Raw genomic sequence first — 22586 nt, forward strand, 5'->3', positions numbered from 1 at the left:
AGTAACTAACAAACGCGTAAAAACGAAATATGCATAAATGATGGAAACAAAATTAGAACCAAGAAAAATATAAAAAAGTAAAAATGGAGCTTACCGAGCTTGAAACTAAAAGTATAATCTTAAAGAACAATTTTAAAGAGATAAATGCTCTTTAAAATTGCTCTTTAAGATTGAACGTTAATATATTGTTTACATTTTCTCTCCGTATACATGTATTTCATTTCACTTCTTCGACTCATTGACAATTTTGATTGTCTAAATATTGGTAAATAAGTCAATGTCGACAATGACCATGACTCACACTTACTGTATTTGTTCTGCGATCATAGTGTAATCTATAACACAGTAAAGTTTATCAAACTGATTTTTTTACTTATTTCGACATACACAAACGCGTATTGCTCCCTAGGTTTATTTATGTAACTAAAATAATCTAACATTATTATTATAAAACTGGCATCACACAATAAAGTTGATAATTTAAAATAAACATATTGTATACACTAAAAACAAGAAGAAATAGATAAACCTGGTAATAATAATTTAATTTAGAATGACAAAAACAATAAATGCACAATAAACGATTGAAAATAGCGTTCAACAGAATATACTTTGAACATTTAATTTCATTCCTTAAATAAAATGCAAACTCCAACGTCATGATAAACGTAAAATAAATCTCATAAAATCTTCCAAAAGTCCGTATTCAAAACGATGAAACAAACGTAAATTTTTGAAAATGCGTAAAAAGCTTTAAGCATTATGAGTGAAGACTTAGGAGCTTTCCATTTAACATCAAAAGCACGTTGCGTTATTGCCAAAGCTCACGCTAGATGGCCGTAATATAATTTCGAATGATCTTCGGAAGTATCCAAAATATGTTTTTTTGCTATATTATATAGGACGAATAAAATACATATCCGTGAAGTGAATATTTTTTCGTTTATCTAACTTGTGAGGCAGATTTTAGTATTTTTTTTTCTTTTTTATCAATAGCGAGTAGTAATAATATTTATCGCAGTAGTTAATGTTATATTTTGCCATTACAACTTGTAACATCAGGCGTCAAATCAAAATAAAAACCGATAAACCACACATTAATAATAGGTGTAAATTTATCAAAAATACGTTTTATTCTATGTGGTATTTCACACAATATGTAATGATATATATATAACCTAACGATTTATAGAAACCGACTATATGTCATTTTATTACACTTATATGTTTTGCAAAAAGGGTTTATCAATTAATAAAATGGACACATTCTTCTAATTTCAAAATAACCGGCGAAAAAATATAACTAACGCTAAAACAAAGCAGTTACGCATGACGCACAAATGACATGACGAGATTTAACAATAGGTAGGTATTGAACATTACAAAAGATGCCAATCAGCTGCTAAAATCAGGAAGTGGAAAAGACGTGCGGAGGACCGTTCCGGCTGGAGGACAGCGGTGAAAGAGGCCAGGGCTCGACTTAAGCTGTAACGCCATCGAAGAAGAGGAAAGTATTGAATGTATTATATAGATATTTAAAAATGTAATTATTTATATCAGGCATGCATCTACCACTCTATCCCTTTATTATTTTGCAACTTAATAAACGTATTATATTCGGCTGAGAATATTCAGGCGTTAAAATTAAATAACAACGCTAATTTTTTAATACAAAGAAATACTCAATTTCCCATTTGTTGTGAAGTTTTTTTCTTTTTGTGACGCACTAATCATTAAACTGTTCTACCTCTGCGTAACTACGCCTCCAGTTTATTTAAATTCACATATTATTTTTACCACATTTTTATTAGCTTGTATTATTGTTTGTCCAGTACAAATCTTTTCTTGTTTGTCCAATACAAATCTTGCAATCAAATTTTAACAAACTTCCCGACTAGTTAGACATTTTAAACTTAAAGAATATTTATCAGAACACGATGACAATTCTTTTTATGCTTTTAGCCATCTTTAAGCAGAATTGAATTCATTTTCAGTTAATTCTGTTTTTTATGGAAAGTTATTTCGGAAAAAATCCGTAAAAAGTAAAACACTATTATTGGTTGCTAAGGGGGTCCTAGCAACTAAATTATTAATTTATACGTGCGTTCCTATGGAAATCAATATGAAATGTCAAAATGACATTTCAGTGTTCTATATTTATTCAGTATTTCTATCAAGTACAAGTTTTTTTTGATCGTTTAAGCTAGAATAGAATTGATAGAATTGTCAAGTTTATATGATTCAACAGGATAAAAACGAGGTATATAAAAAGTTCTTTTTATCTTGTAATTCTTATTTACTCTTGTAACAGGCCGTAAGTGACACAATATGTATTGAGTGATATGATGAGGTCCGTAGGGCTTGCTCATGGTTAATTTGTATACCTTTAAAATCGACTGGTGGTTGATCACGATCGACATGTTGACATATTAATTTAAAAAAAATAGTCAGAATGTATTTATGACACCAGAATATACATGTGTGAACTAGTATTTAAGTATAAAAAGGTATAAATATTATATTTATAATTTTGGATCACACTATATTAACTTCTGAATATAGGTAAAGTTTGATATAATATTTAGATTTACTATACAAAGCTAATTTTTTTTTTTTAAATTTGTCGAAATTTAGTATGGTACCTTTAGCATAATGGTCTATGTGCGTGGGCGCGAAACCCGAGCGATGCAAGTTCGATTCCTGCGGGGTGACTTACTTTTTTCAAAAAGATTTTTTCCATTGGTTATAATATATTTTCTCAGAAGTATTTTCAATTCTGTCAATGTTCAATAATTAGAATGTTACATTCTTAAATCTTATGAATTATTCATTGAATAAAAAAAAATAGTAAATTAAAAATTATTAGCAAGTTCAAGTAAGTTACAACACAAAATCTTGGAGTGATCCGTGACGTCGGTTAGTAATTAAAGTAATACCTTCTTTGATTTAAAATACAAAAGCCGATCTCCAATAGTAGCTCAATTTGGAAAGCGCTTCAGTGAGTATTAAAAGCCATTAATTAAAATTTGTCACAATTAAGTATGGTTCCTTTAGCATAGTGGTCTATATGCATGGACGCGATACCCGAGAGATGCAGGTTCGATTCCTGCGGGGTGTTTTATTTTTTTCAAAAAAGATTTTTTCTATTGGTTATAATATAATATTTTCTCAGAAGTTTTTTCAAAATTATGAAATATGTTAAATATTAATTAAAATGTTACATTCTTAAATCGTATGAATTATTCGTTGAATAAAATAAATAGTTAATAAAAATATTATTTCCTATTGGAAGAGGAATAATGGAACATTTAAAAATATCACTTCATTTATCTTGCATAATAATATTAAAAACAAATTGAAGTGTTCCAAATTATGTTTGTTTAATACTGAATACTATATTCTACTAAATTGTTAGATTAAAAAAAATGTATGTGACTTTATTTTGTAAAATAATAACATGACCTTTCTGTAAATAAAACTATATCAATATAATCTTCTATTCAAAGGGGCGGCCATAAACAAAACCTCATAACCTCACTTGAAAACAGAGAAGACAGCATTGAGCAAGAATAATAGGCTTACGTTGTATACATTCAGCCAAGCATACAACGTCAAGCTGCTTACATATTATATCATTTGATTATTTATATTCTGGCCACATTGACAGGAAATCAATCACTTCAAGGGTGAGCCATGTTTACAATACATACCAATAAAAAAATATACGAGTATCAATATTCAAGAGGAAATTACTTGATGTCAATATTTTAATAATATGTTCATAAAACGATTTGGTTAAAATAGACCACAGTATTTTATGCCTTTCGTATCAGCAAGTATAGAGTCAAAAGAAAAATATAATAATAAAACAACATGTATAAATTTAGGCATTGTATATAGATTTTGTAAATGTATTTACAATTATTCATTTATTGACTCATATGGCGGTAGGGAGAATATCATTATAGACCAATGATACTCAACCTTTTTTTCTTCGGGCCAAATACATATATTTGTAAAGTAACGCGGGCCGCATCACTACTGGTGTGACGAAAAAAATCATGAAACCCCTCCCCTTTTTTAAAAAACATTTTTGAGATTTTTAAAATTATGCGTGTTTTTTTAAATCAATCAGTTGCAATTAATAGCAACACTCTTATACCAGATCTGATGTGGACCATAATGACAATTGTCTTCGGGTGTCACTCACTATCTGTGCGTTAATAGATATACAAAATATGAATCAAGATATACGAAATTCCTGATAATTAATGTGTTTCGGGCCGCACATAAAAGCTTAAAGGGCCGCAGGTTAAGTATCGCTGTTATAGACGGTACACTAGCAAAAGCACAGTTGAGGCTATTTGAATGTAGATTAACCATTAATTACATGGTGTATTATTCTTTATATTTTTTGTCTGAATGAAATTTTATTTAAAAACCAGCAGTTCTTTGCAGTGGAAAAAGTGTGCCGACAAAATAGTTTTTACTCACAAGTGTCATTATTAATTTATAATAATATTAAACAGTAAAATGTGATATATTAGAAAAGTTATACGTACATTAAAGGGTTTCCATCGTGAATTTAAGGGTTAAATACCTCCATATTCCGTTATTTAGAGATAATCGCATATTTACACAATTAGAATTGTAAATAAAACATTTTCTTATTGCGAATATATTAGTAAATTCTAATTAATTTAAGTTCTATACTATTCCATTTGAGTCGATTTTTGTGACCCGGGTTTCTTCTTTCGGCATCTGCATGCACTATGAATACTCCCCAAAGGTAAATACATACTGACAACGAATATAGTAAAGTTTATTAGTAAAGTAAGGTAGATAGATTATTAATATTAGTAGATAATTAAAAAAAACTAATGGCTAAATAGTAACCTAGGAATCATGAAAATAAATGTAAATAAAAAAATGCATTAAAATTAAAAACTGGCCGAAAAGTATAAAAAGTCGTAGGTGGTAATATTATTACCTTTGTTATATTTTTGAGTTCTTAATTCGTTATTCGTGAAAGTGCATAGCGTTTGAAGAATTTGAAAGACAAAATTCAGGTCGCAAAAAATGATTCAAACCAAATACCGGAATATATTATAATAGAAAAAAATGTAAAATTATTAAAATATGTACCTATTTCACTAACTAATATCATAATATTTTTTGTAAAGAATAGTAAAATTTACTTTTTTATATTTAAAAAATACAAGATCGGCTTCGTTTTATAATATTATTTGTCACACTGTGTGTAAAAATGGTGCATAATGATAAAGTCGAACTAAGAAGCTGACCTTGCAATTATTCAAACTGTGGAAAAAATACAAAATCAAAAATTTACTTACAGTTAAGTGTTTGTGTTTCTCATTCTCGTAAGAATATTTTGGTAAATAATTGTTCAGCGTTTGTTTTAAACAAAACTATATAATTTTCATTATGTGTTATACAAAATAACTTAAAATACCAGTAATTAACTTTGTATAATAAATACATAATAAACTATTACAAAGTATGTTAAAATAAATAAATTTCCTTTTTATAAGTATATTATTGTTTTGTTGAAATCCAATTGACAAAACGCTCCTTTACGTAGCATTCTTACTTTAGAAACGCTCATACCCGATCAAATAATCAAAGTTTTCCACTGGTAAAAGGACATAGCTCAAACAATGATGGTCCATTCTGCCCAAAGTCCATCTCAGTTGTTCCCGCCGTTGAAGGCTCTATTCAAAAGCTTAACGTTTGCGTACGTCCAAGGGTCCGACCGGCTCCGGTATACACTGGAAGGCTTTAACGTTGGTTTTAGGGGTGTGAGGGTCGTCCGAAATGGACGGACAAGTGAAACTGGAATCACCCTATTCGTCCACGAGGTTCCGGTTGAATAATTCGAAACTCTTGAAATACCGAAATGAAGTGATTCTCAAAACTATTGTAGTTAAGTGCATTTTCCCTTTTTTTTAAAGGTAACATAGTATATTATATATTTAAAATATTATATTGTAAGGAAGTCATTCATTTAAATTTATTTTTAAAACGAATGATTTTTTATTAAGAGGATACACGAGTAAAACACAAAAAATCGCTATGTTTTTAGACATGTAATATTATAAGAAACACCATGTGAATGAAACAAAATATGATTCCTTTGAAAGATATATAAGTTTGTGTAAATATAAAGTTTTATATGTACCTACTAATATATGAAACGTTTGGGTTAAAATATGGAAGAGATAGAAGCAATAATCGTCTAGTTTTTTTTTATAACGACTGTACCTGTTATAAAAATATTATTTAAAAATTTATTCAAGTAACCATTTTTCGGTTTATTTAGAAGATATATCGATAATACAACAATTTTATTATTACAGTATTGTAAGTTGACTATAGAATCTCTCAAGCCCCATTTTCGGCCTTTCCATCTGTAGCACTGAACAGGGCATTATCGTCCATGTGGATCTGCAGGATTTTTAAGAGGTTTAGGTAATTGGAATAATTATTATAATTATTGTAATACTATAATGACGAAAGATGATTGAATAAGTTTTTCTGGCATTTGAAAAAAAGCTTTCCAATAAATATTAACCGTAATATGAAATTTATGAAAAAAATATCGTTAACTTACCCATCGTGTATTTGACGGCAGTCAATTTAGTCGCCGTGAAGGAATTCCAATGTATTCATGTTTAGTGCATGCCATTAAAACTATTACAACCAGTTTTATGCCTTCAGCGAGTTTTCTCGCTCTGCAAGGCCGTGATCGACAGACCGCACATAAAAATTTCGCGAGTTATCTTGTCCGACTCTTAACTCAGATAACTAGCCACTGATGTTTGATTTGCACAATCTAAAAAGTATAACATACTGTGACATCTGTTTGAATAATTATTCGCTCTATTTTCGTAGTTAAAAATTTTCGGCCTGTCAGATACTGCCATAATAGTATCGTAAGGTATAAAAAAGGAAAATGGATTAATGTTATACTATGTAAACGGAAATTCCATTAATTCAACAATAATATTTGTGATTGAAACTACAAATACCCAAGTATTTAAAGTTTCACTATAAAGTGCGAATCAAGATCTTTTTTTACATGTTTTTTTAGGTACACCGAGTGCTACGTATTTCTTGAATAGACCAAAGGACGAACCAGTCAATCATCCAAAGACCGGACCGGGTAACCTGGAGAGACTGATGATTTTGGTTAACCTCCAGGGAAGGCGAAGTAGAGGAAAAGCGTTTGCGCGCTAGAGCGACCAAGTGAAAGAGTTAACCACGGCAGCATTCATTCTGTCCTGCGAAAAGCAGATGACCGGGAGGGGTGGAAAGTCTTGGGCGCTCAAAAGATAACGAAAAGAATAAGAAAACTTTTAACGCAATCTTGAAAATTAAAAAAAAAAATTACTGAACCGCATATGAATTAATGTTATTAATAATTATTCAAGCAAACAAATTAACTTGTTAAAGTTGTACTTCTTAAGGCGCGTTTGAAAAATCAGATCAGAGTGTATTTTTGGCGTGTGACATGTAACACATAATTTATTTTTACAAACAAAAATAAACGCACTCGATTGGATTCGTACCACCTATTGTTCGGTTATCAGCCGAAAGCACTACCATTACGCCACAGTATGATACTCCAATCGTGACGATTATACAGTATTATATTATAGTTAAGAATTGTTTCGTTGCCCAGGCAGCGAATTTATTATTGCCGGCCATTTGCGATTCCTTACGTAAAAAAAACTATTAAACGTCATAGTGGCAGTTGTTACTTTAATAATAAAAACAATGATAAATAATAATATAAGTTAAAGTGTATAGAAATAAACCAACGGCGTTCCAATAAGCGGTCCTTTTTCTTGAGTATGTAGTTTAACAAGATAATTAAGAGCTAGTCGAAGAATCTAGGTTATCATACATTTTGTTTTTGTTTTGTTACGCCAAAGAAGTATACCTTCTATCGCACGTTCATAAGTACACAAACCGATTTTTTATTACTTTTATTTATATTATTTATTATCCAAGTCAACTTAATATTTTACTCGTGAATCCGCTTGTCTCACATAAGCTATGTTTAATTTTACTGGAATAATTACTGTATACTAAATTAGCCAGATGACCATACAAACTTTGAGGAACATCGCTCTAATGATGCTGCTAGGGGTGGAACGGGGTAGCAGATTGCCGAAGCTGGAAAGTTCGTAAGGTTATTTTGTCTGAAGACCCGGTCGGTGGATGGCAATTTGTCTTCAACGGAATTCCACTATTCAAAGGGAGACGATTGTGTTTGCCTAACATACCTTCTATATTATATACCTATATACTATGGCAAACCCGATTCGTTTTATTTTTCTAAGTGTATTCTTTATTAAAAGAGTTCCTCCGACAAAAGGGTTATCTTATTTTGTTCTATTGAAAATCTTATTTCCATCGGAAAACCCTTGTCAAGAAATGGCAAGTTATTTCATCATAAATCGAATACGCTGTTCATTTTTTGATAGTTTATTACAATAATTTACTTTTGTTCTTCCAATCTATGCCTGCATTTAAGGAAACCTGTACATACCTTATATAATTATATTATATAGTTTCAAATAAATATATTTCTTACCTGTATATGTTTTAAGCATCCACCAAGAATTTCAGCAAGTATCTGAAACAAAAAATATTTTTGTTAAACATCAAGAAACTATCTTAAATGTAAAAAAAATATGAGAAGATAACATTGGTTGAAAAAGAAACACAATACGTACCCATAGCTGTTCAGAACTGCCTATAAAGTATTTCACTCTCTTATATTATTATAAAGTACTCGTAATATTAGCGCCCTCGATGGAATAGTGGCTTATGTATCGGCTCATAATATCGTGGGTCCCAGGTTTAAATCCTAGGTCTTACAAATAATATACAAATTGTTCTTCAACTTGTGTTTGAAGTCAAAGTATTGAGCTAATTGGTTGAGCAAGTGCCTAAACAACCATTTCTCGTACAATCTTCAATAGTCAATATGCATAAGGTTTTAAGAATGTTCTATTCTTTATCATAAAAAGATACAATTTTGCAAAACCTCAAAAATATGTATATTATAAGATATATTAGAAAAAATCTAAAAAAAAACTGTAGGACCGAGTGGGACTCGAACTCACGTCTTTCACTTTTCGGATGAGCGCTTTGGTTTCTAAGCTATCTATCCATATATGATTCATTTGTGAATTATTTCTTATAAGTAGAAGTAGAAGTAACCGTATACTAATATTTGAGCATAGATGTTTACGGCGGATACTGGATGTGTTATGGAACAACTTTCAAAGTAACGTGGAAACAGCAGCCTCTTATTACACTGAGAATGAAGATGCGACGTTGGACCTGGCTCGGCCGCTTACTGCTGATGCTTCAAGAGAATTTCAACCTGGCTTACCACCTTATTATTCACAGACTATAATATAGGGCTACTGGATGCTGGCACGACCTGCGAATATACAAAATGATTGGAGAGCAACATGGACTCACAGAGGTGCCATGTAGTATTCATATGCTCTAACTGAGGATCGGATATTGTAAAAGAAGATAAAGAAATCACTAGTTACTTCCAGTTTCGTAACAATTTAACTGTAGCGGCACCAAAAGAAGAAGAATATTTAAAATTAGTGTTATTTACAGTAATTGTATACATTTATTCACTTTGCTATTTTTAAATATGTTAGAAAAACAAATAAAACATTTTACATGTAGGTAACTGTAAGGAAACATTTTTTGATTAAATTCATAATTCCCTCCCTACCAATACAATTTGCAGGCCGAGGTGTTTGTTATAATTCTCAATGGGTCCGACACAATATCGTGTTAACAAGCTGTAACGGCCTATCGGAATTTCATTCGTACAAATTCGGTATTAGCATGATATCCGGCCATGGGCTGTTGATTCTCGCAAATTGGACATAAAACCGGTGAAAATTTACCAAATTATTCACTTCATCGCTTACCACCCTCACCCATCCCGTCATAGAGGGCTGTCAAAAGGTATCAGTTGCCTGCCATCAAAATTGATAAAATTGATGGTAATAGATACCCTTTGTCTAGTTTAACCATGAGATATTTTCTTTATTTAATCAGTAATTTATTATGTGAGTAGTTGCTATCTATTGCAATGAAATTACGTCAATCATTTATTTATTCAGACTATTTTTGATTAAATCAATAATATTATAACATAAAACACACATAATTTTGAAAAAACTTCTGAGAAAATATAATATTAGGTACCAAAAGACAAAAATCTTTTTGAAAAAAGTAAGGCGCCCTGCAGAAATGGAACCTGCATCTCTCGGGTTTCGCACCCATGCACATATACACATATCAATTTATGGCTACGGCCGTATGTTGTAGCTTAGCTACTGGGAAATGCCAATAGAAATGGCGTATTTCAAAAAAATACTACCTTATTCTTAGGTGAATAATTATTATAAAGCAAACATTATCCGTAAAATTTTTATCACATTTGAATAATCAAAAACATAGCTTATAATCAGTTTCTTTAAAATTATCTTTAAATGTGTAAATCTTGCCCATTTTTTGAATGTCATGCCTAATTCTTGTCAAATTTGGGATCACAGAGATTAAAAATATAATTTTTTATCGTAAACATTTTACTATAATAATGTCGAAATAAATTTTACTAATGGTTTTATAAATTAATAAATATAAAAAATCTTAACACGACCTCACATGGACGTACTGAAATATGACTATATTCTAAAAAATTAGAGCGAGAGGTTTAAAAGAATAGTATTTTATGTAATAAAAATACTTTATGCAGTCATCAAATGTTTAAAATAAATATAAAGGATAATAAGGCTTCAAAATAATGTAAATAGATTATCTACAACGTTTAAGGAATGTCCAGGATCATGCTTTGAAAATAGCATAAAAACTCTATTTGACGTACGCTGAGCATGACACCCCTAATGCACTAATTGTTCAACTATTCCCTTCCTGTGCAAAGAGGTTACAGCCCGGGGAAATGACGTATCAATATAATGCGCTGTGATTAACATGATCGTTGATGCAATGTGAATCAAGTGATAAAACGAGGTTTCTTGGGCTTCCTGAATACGACTTTCATGTAAGCTGACAAACGGAACGAAATATAAATAGGACAAATTTATACTTTAAGGATATACGTCAATGATAGCCGGGCGGCTTACACGCTGGCTTATACTGTCATGGATCCCAGGTTTGAATTTTGAAACTGGCAAAATATACACTAATTGTTTTTCAATTTGTACTTGGAGTCAGAGTATGGACCTAATAGGTTGAGCAAGTGGCTAATATACATTTCTCGTAAAAATAAAATCTGTTAAGACAAACCTCCACCTATTAAACCAGTATTATTTTAAGTAGATGAAAAACTTCAAATGCGATTTTCTTGAAACTAAGAATTTTTCGTTATTGTTCTTTTGCATTGGGTGGGTGGGGGAGGCGCGATACGTTGCAATGGTCCGAGGAATGACCAAAAACATTTTTTTCATTCTCAATCATTCTGAAGTCATTTTCCGAATTCCGTATTTTCAATAAAAATAATGAAACATTTTTAAATCTGATGTAATATGTTCAGTATTTAATAAGCAAATAATAATTAACATAGTTAATTACTTAATCTTGTAATATATTATATGTGTAAATCTTTAGAACTGCCTGTGATAATATATCTTCTCCATATCATAAGAATTGTATACACATAGAAAGCTTAAGACTGTTTTCGTTATAAATACTTGCTTTGCAATATGAGAAAGCTTACATATCTTAAATACCCACCGTGCTCCTAATTAAAATCTTGACGGCTCATTAAATCAGTTAAATTGCTTCACATTTTGAATATATTACGCCAACTTAATATGATAAGTTTAACCTCGGTCTAACTGAGAGCGTTGATATTCGATACGGTTGAACGGTGGAAGTGCGTTCAAAAATCATTCAAAGTCAGCAATATTAAATATGATATTTGAGTTGTATAAAATCAAAAATAGACCTGACCACAATAATCGAGACTATTAGTTTCAAAGTCAGAGTATTTTATTTTTGCAGACATACTATCAGTAAACACTATTAGAAAAAAAAACCATTAGAGGAATAAACTGGCATTAATGTTATTAAAATTAATAAAAAAAAATATTTTTAAAACCGAATATAACAGACATTACTATTTTACTAAGAAACGAATTTAACTGCTTACAGTTTTAGCTAGTCATACGAATGGTTAATTTTGATGCAATTAGATAGGACACACACATCTTAATTGGTAAGAGCACATGAGGACGAAACACAGGAGGCGCGGGCTCGAATCCCGCGGGGTATCGTATTATTTTTAAAAAGATTTTTTGTAGTGGTTATATATTTTTCTGTGGTAATTTAAAAATATGTATGAAGACATTATTATATAGATATATGATGGAAATACTATGGTAGCAAAATGATACTTTTAAACATAGTTGGAAATAAATTACCCTAAACAAAGAAACTAACTTTATTTAATCTAACGTGTATTTCTACTAGTTTTACGTATTCTCTATTGTGTACCATGTATTCTGTAAGCGGCATTTTTGCCTACTTTCGATGTAGTTGAAGTATTAAAATTTGGTACTCAGATGCAAATACAATGACTATACGGCTTGGGGTGGTCAACACAAATAGTTCCAAATTTTAATGCAATATAATTTTTGTAAGTAATTTAATCGATCTTAGATAAATCTAGAATTGAATTGAAATGCATCAACTTTATCCATAGTACAAAATTATGCGATGTAAAAATAATTGTTATCTGATGGAAATTTACTATATTTTTAGAATTTTTTTTCATTTTAAATGTATCTGAAATTTGATTTAATTTATTCGACGATCGTTATAATAGTATGAACTTAATTGGATTTGTTTTTTTTAAATCAAGGTGAATTTTTAATAATTGTTTCGTATCACGTAGACATGTCATACTATCATGACTGTATAACAATAAGGCGTTTTATAATAACTGAGTCACATAATATATGATCAAAACCTAAGAATATATACATAAAAACATATCGTTTAAAACGTGCGAAGAAAACATAAATAAATTGTTACGATTTACAAACACCGATTATTTAAAGTAATATGAATAAAATGTTGATATCACAACCTGAAAGCAACTGTGGGAGAAGTCAAATACACTAGTTTCGAAATAATGTAACTGTACTACATTCATACAAATATAATAGTCAACAATATGTTTATTTTAGTTTTTCTACTGTTTATAACAGCAGTATTGAGAAAAATATATTAAATTTACTCTCACGATCAAATCAGTCGTTTACAAATAATAATCTTTCAATTTTATTGTTTCATGCATACTATGTTTATCGGCAATAGTAATAAAACTACCAAAATAATAAAGCCACACGATCATGAAATATTAAGTTAGACATTACCCAATAAAACAACCATAAATTGCAATAGTACAGTGTTAAAATATCAATATCCCTAGATAGAATTATAATCGATATGAAGATTAACGAGGATAAAATAACTTTCATTAACCATATAATTACCAGTGGATTACCTCAAGTTGCTTTGAAGTTACATGACAATTCTAATAATAATGCAAGAATAGATCTTTTTCTTTAAAATGAGGTACTAGAATTTAAAAAAAATCTGACTGGTTCATCACATATTAGTATGTATAGCTTTCAGCAATTTATTGTTAATTGACATGAATATCCTAAAATCAATTTTTTTCACTTTATCGCATTGTTGGTTTAAAAAAGTTATATTTATAATTTTATTTTTCGTATATTTATTGCGAAAAATGGTAAGAATAGTATCAGCTATAAGAAATGAGCATATTGTTCTGTTTTACAACGTTTTTATTAGGTCGTATTCTTGTTTGTCCAGTGGTTATTTATTCAGTACAAATCTTGCAGTCGATTTTTAACAAACTTCCCGACTAGTTAGATATTTGAAACTTTTAGAATATATCAGAACACGATGCCAATGCATTTTTAAAAATAATTTTAGCCATCTTTAAGTAAAATTGAATTCATTTTCAGTTAATTCTGTTTTGTACGAAAAGTTACTTAGGAAGAAATCCGTGAAAAGTAAAACACTAATATTGGTTGCTAGGGGTCTGAGGTAATAGCAACTAAATTATTAATATATTCGTGCGTTACTATGGAAATCAATATGAAATGTCAAAATGACATTTCAGTATTCTATATTTATTCAGTATTTTTATCAAGTACAAATTTTTTTGATCGTTTAAGCTAGTCAAGTCAAGTTTATATGATTCAACAGAAAATTTAAAAACGTAATAAAAAAATCTTTTTATCTTGTAATTATTTAAAATAAATTACTTACAGTAAAAAGAAACCAACATTATAATCAACCAATTACGCCCGAGCACAAAAACGTCATTTACCACCAATATTGAATTGTTTACTTATAGTTTTTTGTAATTAGACGCCTCAGTCGTGACAACTTACATTGAGTGAACACAAACGGGGCTCGCGTTAACTTTGAAATTGATACTCGTAAATTGTATTTAAAGTATTGACATTGTCAAAAGTACGTGGTCAAATAGTTGTATCCACCCTGGCCGGAATACAGCATCTAATAAACAGATTTATACGCCGGTGTATATGCATTATTGTATAGAACGTAGACCATAATTCCGGCGTTAATGGTTTACGTGACCGGATAGTTGGCAAACAAGTACCCACCCCCCGCGCTTTGTAGGTTAAAAGGGCGATGGGGTAAAGTGCGACCCCCCAAAGTATCCTGGGGGTTAACGTTTCATGCGTTTACTCCTAATAGAGTTGACAAAGTGAACGGAATATTTGATTTCGTTGTCTACTTCGACTGAATGATTTCGCTATAATCGGCTTATTATTATGATCAATGGTGCCTAGGACACTTAAGATGTTTTATTACACGGAAACAACGTGGTATTCGACAAAGATGTTGAAGATAAATTTTATTCTCGGAAAATATAGCTTTTCAATTACGTCTCTAGACAAAAAGTGCCACCCTTAAGGCGATGTCTTTACCTACCAGAGCCACCTAGCGGAAAAATACGAAGCTTGCAATTTGAGACATTTTTTTGATAATTTACAATTTCAAAATTATGTATCTGAAAACATCAAAAAGAAAAATATGTGTTATTTGAAGTCAAAGATAAACTGACAATTATTGTAAAAAAAATGTTATAAAATGTGAATTTGTCACAGGACCCCATCTTATTATTACATATATTTTATGGTCATTTTTATTTTTAAAATTTAGTATATTAAGTTTTCTATGCTGACCTCATGAAATCTTGTCTAATTATTTATCGTTTGGTATTTTTTATATTTATTTAAAAAAAAATCGATTTTTATAAAAATATAAATGTGTATAATTTGAACTCCTTTTTAATATTGCGAGTATTGCGACCATACCTAAATAGGATTTCATATAGTATTTATAAATATTTTTTACAATTGTATGTTTATCTTTGACATATTTTTTCTTTTCTTTTTGATGTTATCATAATTATATGTATTAATTAATACAATTGAAATTGTAAATTATTTAAAAAATGTCTCAAACTTCAAGCTTCGTATTTTTCCTATAGGTGTCTCCAGTAGTTAACGACATCACATAAAGTACGATTAACGTGATAGACATTTCATTTATGTGTCAAATTTGATTTAAACTGCGTACTTACTACATTTATTACTTAATTCAAACGTAAAAATCCAACAAACAGCTTTTAAATTCTTCTTTAACCCAACGATGTTGAAAAAAATGTTCTTCAATAGAGATATAACCTAAATATACAAAAATGAACCTCATGTCTATGGATTTTCATACAAATTGTAAAGAGCAATGAACTTAGTCACTTTTTTGTTGCATACGAAAATATAACTTACGGAAAACTGAAAAAACAGTGATATGGGTCAGGAAATGTCAGGATTCTTCATTTAACAAAAGAAAAGTTTCTTTAACAATAAAAAATACATATTTACGTGGGGTTGCTGCCAAATGTTGTTTGGTCGATAATTGAGGTATTTAGAGTTAACAATGGACTATGTGTACATGCATAAACATATACTTATGCTAGAAAAAAAAATCAAGATCGAACGATATAAATAGAACATGCATATAATAAATAAATAAATTAGCATTATACCTGATTTTAGAGGACTTGTCAAACTTCAAATTAATATTACTTCATCACATGATTTCGAAACTTACCAATTTTTGGCAGTTTGGCCACAAATTAATCTTCTGAATAATCAGTAAAATTTTAATATAATTAAAAAACTAACTTTAATAAAACCAACCCTTCAAACATGTAATCTTTGCATTCTTTTAGTTATCTGTTTAGTGCTATGGAACTTCTCTGGAGCTTTTGTGTATGAAAGTAAAATTGGAGAAAAAAATACATAATAAATAATGAATAACTTAGCTGCGAGGCGCTTATTTGTAAAAATATGCTACGAGATTTATTTATCAGGGAATAACAAATAATTTACAATGAACCGTTAATTTTCATAGTATTTTTATGAGCAATCACATGACACTGAGAGAAAAAATATTATGTACGTATTTAACTAGGTAACCAAAGTAAGACGTCAACAGCTGCCCACCGTCTCCTCAGTAATATAGCTGATGCTGACACCGAATATAATATTAATTATGTATTTGATTGCTATCAATACTGTAAAGTAGTGCTCCGAAACCTTTTCCCACCCCCGGCACACCAAATGTCTTCCCAGAATTCAGTGGCACACCACACGTAAAACAAGTTATACATTGAAACATGGACCCCACATCCTGAAGGGGGACCCCAGACCAAGATCTTTGACGGGTCTCCTCTACCTATCGCTATGGTTAAAGACAGTGTGATACTCTAAAATAATGTTTTTCAAATAGTGTTCGAGGTAAAATTAATGGTATTGATTTTATGTTAAGCGATTTTTGTATGTTTATATTATATTAATATAATTATGGTTAGTTGTCAAGTTAGGAATAATTATTTGTCGAGTATTGACACAATAATAATAAAGTGTATCCTACAATCACATGTCTTAAAATATCAATACTGGCGTAGTAAAATAGCGCCGCAGGTAACTTTTTTTTACTCGAAAATAGGAGCTGAACTGCGATAGCCTTGTCGAAAATCCGAGGATATTTTTTATTAACTGAAATCCAGAAAATAGCCAATGTAACATCGGCGAAGTTCAGTTTTAGCGTCCCGTCGTTAATCAATTCAACAAATTTCTCTCCAATCTATAAGAAAAGCGCTTCTATAGAATTTTTGGCATTGGTTGCAAAAGGGTTTCGTCTGCAGTCGCATTGATTGTATGAAAGTACTGATGAAATTTCTTTTGCAGCAAAGTTGAAAGTTTTTGAGACAGATCCAAAATTAATAAATTGCTTGTGTTCAATGGTGGTCTGGTAGTTCCTTTGGAATATTTGTAGAAATCCTTGTCTTCAACTCCTGCCAAAGTTCGAGTTTATTTTCGATTTTTTCTAATTTATCAGAGCACGTCAATATATTTTCACTCTGACCTTGCATTGTTTTATTAAGTTCATGCAGGTTCTCAAATATATTATAAGCCTATAAATAATATTTGGGTATTGCACCACGGCACACCTAGCATCGTCTCGCGGCACACTGATGTGCCGCGGCGCACCGGTTGCGGAGCACTGATGTAAAGATTCAGGAAGTACTGTAATATAAAAAAGAAATGTTATTTTTAGGTTCTTGAAACACTTTTACACCCGCAAAAATTATTAATAGTTTGGTGTGGTTTATGGACTGTAGGTGTAATTGGAATGCATTTTTTTTTAAAACTAATATGGTATCATAGTTACTGTTAATGGAGAACGCTACAAAAACACGATTACTATTTTTTTCTGGCATAAATTAGATGATTTTGATCAGGACGATATGTTGTTCCAACAAGATGGTGCAATATGCCATACAGCTCGTAACACAATAAACTTATTAAGAGTTAAATTAAAAATATGTAAGTATCTCATAACCCTATAATACTCGTATGTAAATTGAACATCATCCTGAACACATTATTTGTAGCTTCAAATCCTGTTTAGGGGATTTTTGTCATGAGTAATGGTTATAATCTGTGTTTAATAATTTCAATAAGTACATACAGGTACTAAGTAATGCTAATCCTTAATTTTGAAAAGAACATAATATAATATGTACATAATATATTATGTAATTCTAGAAAAAAGGACCGAGACGAAGAATTAAAAGAAAATAATCTTCCGTATAGTCTTAAATAAACGTTGATAAGTCAGTCATAGCTTATTTTAATTAATCTTTTTAACATAACATTTTATATAAGAATATAAACAATGAAATACTTATAAGTAGTTCAAAACTTAAAAAAACTGCTGGCTTAGTTATATTTAAAAAAAACTTCTGCTTTTTTAAAGCACACTATTAAGTTGAAGAACCTAACGTAAAAGCAGCTGATTCATCTACTTACAAGTTTCGTTTAACTAACAAAAATAATATTCCTTGGATAATCTTAAATCCAGCCACGCTATAAAGTGCTTAGCGCGACTTAACAAAAACGAGTACAAGCGAAATATTGTATTCATGCTTTTTATAACTCCTCTCTTCGAGTATTTTCTTGACTTAAGGAAAAAGGGGGTTTTGTCTCTGATAGCTCATTATTAAATATTTTAACGAGAGATAAGAAAGTTTATAAGAAAAGCAGAAAAAAATCTTAAGATTTTGTAGATTACAGCTTAACTTTCTTCACGTAAATAACGATGTATTTTCCTTTGATTTATATATTATACGATTGCTTAAAAATCCTTACGATGCTATTTTTAATTTATTATATCATTCAAATCCTTTAGGAACGGACTTGTTTTTAATCTATTTCTTACAGTACCTACCTAACGAAGATTTCTTTTTAGTTTTATAATTTTGTCGGGTCGTATTTCTCCATGAAAATTGGCCATATTGCTCCCATGGGATTCAAGTCGCCTCGGAAGAAATTTTCATTTCTCGAATTCATTCAAAAAGTGTTATAGGTACTAAAAAAGTTGTTTCTATCTAATATTGTGCAATATTATGTATATCTATGAATGTAGGGTAAGAGCTACTATTATGGGCCAGCTTCAATTATTGGCCACTTGCAGATAAAATCTAGTTTTTTAAGATATTAAATCAACATTGCCATCTGTTCAGTTATTAAGAAATCTCGTCAATTGTTCCTTCGTTGGTAAAACAGATAATTGTTACTTTTAGCATTATAAAACAACCTCAAAACCGCATTTTTTATATGACAGTTCGAGCGAAACCGTGAAATAAGTGCGATTTGTTGTAAATTGTACAAGGACATGACTTCTGTTAAAAGGTATGTTAAACATTTAATATCATACAAAATGCTAATCCAATTGACAAGTATCTATGTATTTGGTTTATGTATATATCATTAGACATATATTTTGGAAAAAAATAGGTGGGTAGGTAAATTATGATGGTGGCCAATAACTGATTCCAAAATACGTCGATTTTCCTTTATCGGCCGGCCTTGCTAATAATAGAATATGTGACTAATTAGTAAAGTATTACATTTATTTTTATTAGTTGAATAGTGTTTTAACAGTATTATTAATCATCTTTGTTTTTATTATATTTCTCTGACATTCGTAGATAAATGTTGGCCACCTGGCCCATAATTGTAGTTTTGATGGCCAATAATAGAAACTTTTTTCTTGATTGTTCCAGAATAAAAATGCATCAAAATAAACGAATGAAATATAGTCAAGAACTGAAGAATAAAAGAAGCAATAGAGTATATGAAAGACCATAGTGAAGAGTCTTTGCGTTCAGTAACAAGAAGATTTGAAATACCAAGAAGCACACTAAAATTCCTTCCGCAAAAATCCTCTACTGAAAAGTTATGTATGCTGTTCCTACTGTGAGAAAACTTCAATGATTCTCATTTATCCTTTATGCTACGTCAAGATGTTTGTTAACTTCTATCAGGGAGGTATAATATTTCTTTTAAATTTTTAAAATCAATTTCCAACAAGCTTTACGTATTTAATTAAATATTCCTATCTCACTGTAACTCAATGTGAATGTGTTTTTTGTATTTTTAAGTAATATGTTACGTATGTCTAATAAAATGACGATAAAGTTGCATTAAGTACTTGATTGAACACTTAATAATGATGTGTGATCATAATATTACATAAACTGTTTTTTAATTTTTGTTTAAATAATGTTATTACAGCAATTTCGGTGTGGCCAATAATTGCATTTTTTGGTGGCCAATAATTGAAAAAAGTGGCCAATAATTGTAGATTTCTGCCTTTTTTTTGATCATTTTTTTTATGATGTAAAATATATTTTTTTAAATGTTCTGATAATTGATTATTATAAATAAATAAACAATTTAACAAATAATATTTTTTTATTTCACCTTCCTACTACAAAAAATTAATAAAGTTAAAAAAATCCTTAACTGGCCAATAATTGTAGCTCTTCCCCTATTTTGTTTTATAAAATATCACTTTTCTTATTGACAGTTTTGCCAAAAAGAGTTATTTACTATTTCCTGTATTCCTACCAAGGATAGTAAACCGGTTCCCATTACGGTTTAAGTAAAAAATATGTATATCGGTTCAGTTCAGTTCATGTTTGAAGCCCTGATTCCTACAAACCTACTTAAAAACTGGTACACAAGTATTAATACGTTGACAATACAATATATGCAATATTTTAAATTCTGAATTTATACAATTTAGTCGACATTGTTGCTGTGAGCTAAGAAACATCCTCATCTAGGACAATGATGTGTTAACTATGTGTTTATTATGTGTATGCTGATTTTTTCACCCAGTTTTGATTAGCCTAAACTTTCTATTAGGATAAAATTTAAAATTACTTAATTATTAAAAATAAATTTCATAAACTTAACACTAATACAACAGATTTGAACACTATAATATAATAATACCTACGTACATGAAGAGATCGTAAACATGTTTTTATTTAATTGTGGTTTACAATATTTTAATTAGGATTATTTATTCAATCTATCTAATTTCTTGCTGTTTTGCCTGAGATATTTTTATTTATTTTAGTCCTAGTAATTAATACACACATGTTTCTATATTATTAAAAGTAAGTGAGCTCATTGTGAGCTCAGTGAGACTCATTTTTATAGAGCCGTTTAAATTTTCATATAATATTTGGAAATTTTAAAACGGTTGGTCTTGGACTGTAACTCTTATATTGAATGGCATAATATATAAAATTTTATTCTAAACCATTAGAGGATATAATATATATAACATACAGATATGTATAATATACATATTCAATGAGTATTTAGATGATTCGTTTATTCAATTGCCCATAATTTAGCTCACTGAAGCTCATAAAGCAAACTAAATTTGAAGAATAATCATTTACAATTTCAATGTTCCACGTTGGCCATCAGCTGTGAATTGTTTGTTGATTACACATTTGACCATAATATATTATACAAATCTTAAAATAACATATTCACCTGGTACGTTTTTTGGTAGATCAAAAGATTTAAAATAAAAGTACACACTCGTATTATATAATGTGAAATGTTAGATGATATAATAAATTAAGTATGTAAATCATGTGTAATAAAGAATATCCAACGAGGCGATATAATAATAATATGTTAAAACTACAATCTTTATTTGCATTGTTTTACATATTTTAAAATTCGGAACAGTTCCCAGTTTACCTTTCGGAATAAAACACCAAGGTATTCGTTACAATATGAAAACATTACTGGGTTTATCCTGCGGGAACCCTCCCCCCATTAATGTGAGCGTATAAAAATACCAAAAGACAAAGTAAACAGTGCGTTGTGTGACGCGGACCTAAAGAAATTGTAGAGTGGCTAATGTAGTGATGTACACGAAAATTCTATCAACCGGTTTGATAGAAGATGGTGACAAATAAAAAAAAAACAATGATTTATGTTTGTTAATATTTTTACAAAAAATGCGTTATTATTATTAATTATCCCCGTTGAAGTAATAGTTGAATGCTAGGAATTACTCGTCTCAAAAATTTATATATTATTCCTTTCAATATGTATTTAGAATCCATAACATCTACTTAATAGGTTGAGCGAATGAGTAACTACTAAATTTCATAAAAACAATGTTAAAAAATCTCTTCAAGAAGCGTCTAAAATTCAGGTAGGATTATAGAATGTAATATATTATTAATTATAATAAAATTACCTTTTTGATATAAAGTCATCCATAATAGAGTAAAAATTATCTTAAATTCCTTTTTAGATTGACTAATTATTGATATTAGGTTGAGCAAGTGGAGAACATCCATTTCCTGTAAAAACAAATTTCTGTTAATAAAAACCTCCACACTGTGAAGGCCCATAAATATTGAGTTTAATAGGATCGGACATGGTTTAAAAAAAATATTTGTCATTCCTTCGACCCATCAATTTCTTGTTATGGATTCAATACATACTTAAACAAAGTGTAAATCTGTGCCAGCT

General features: G+C 29.9%; 1 long non-coding RNA gene across 1 annotated transcript in view; it reads right to left on the minus strand.

Annotated features, from left to right (window-relative positions):
- The window catches only part of LOC147079087 (uncharacterized), a 604843-nt gene that overhangs the window by 98711 nt on the left and 483546 nt on the right, over positions 1–22586 (minus strand). Inside the window, exon 6 of the long non-coding RNA XR_015070876.1 lies at positions 8621–8662. This is a non-coding gene — a long non-coding RNA (uncharacterized LOC147079087). The remainder of the gene's footprint in view (positions 1–8620; positions 8663–22586) is intronic.

Source organism: Rhyacophila brunnea, unplaced genomic scaffold (genome assembly GCF_057557595.1).
Source record: "Rhyacophila brunnea isolate RB1 unplaced genomic scaffold, BYU_Rbru_1.0 scaffold_10, whole genome shotgun sequence".
Classification (NCBI taxonomy): Eukaryota; Metazoa; Arthropoda; class Insecta; order Trichoptera; family Rhyacophilidae; genus Rhyacophila; species Rhyacophila brunnea.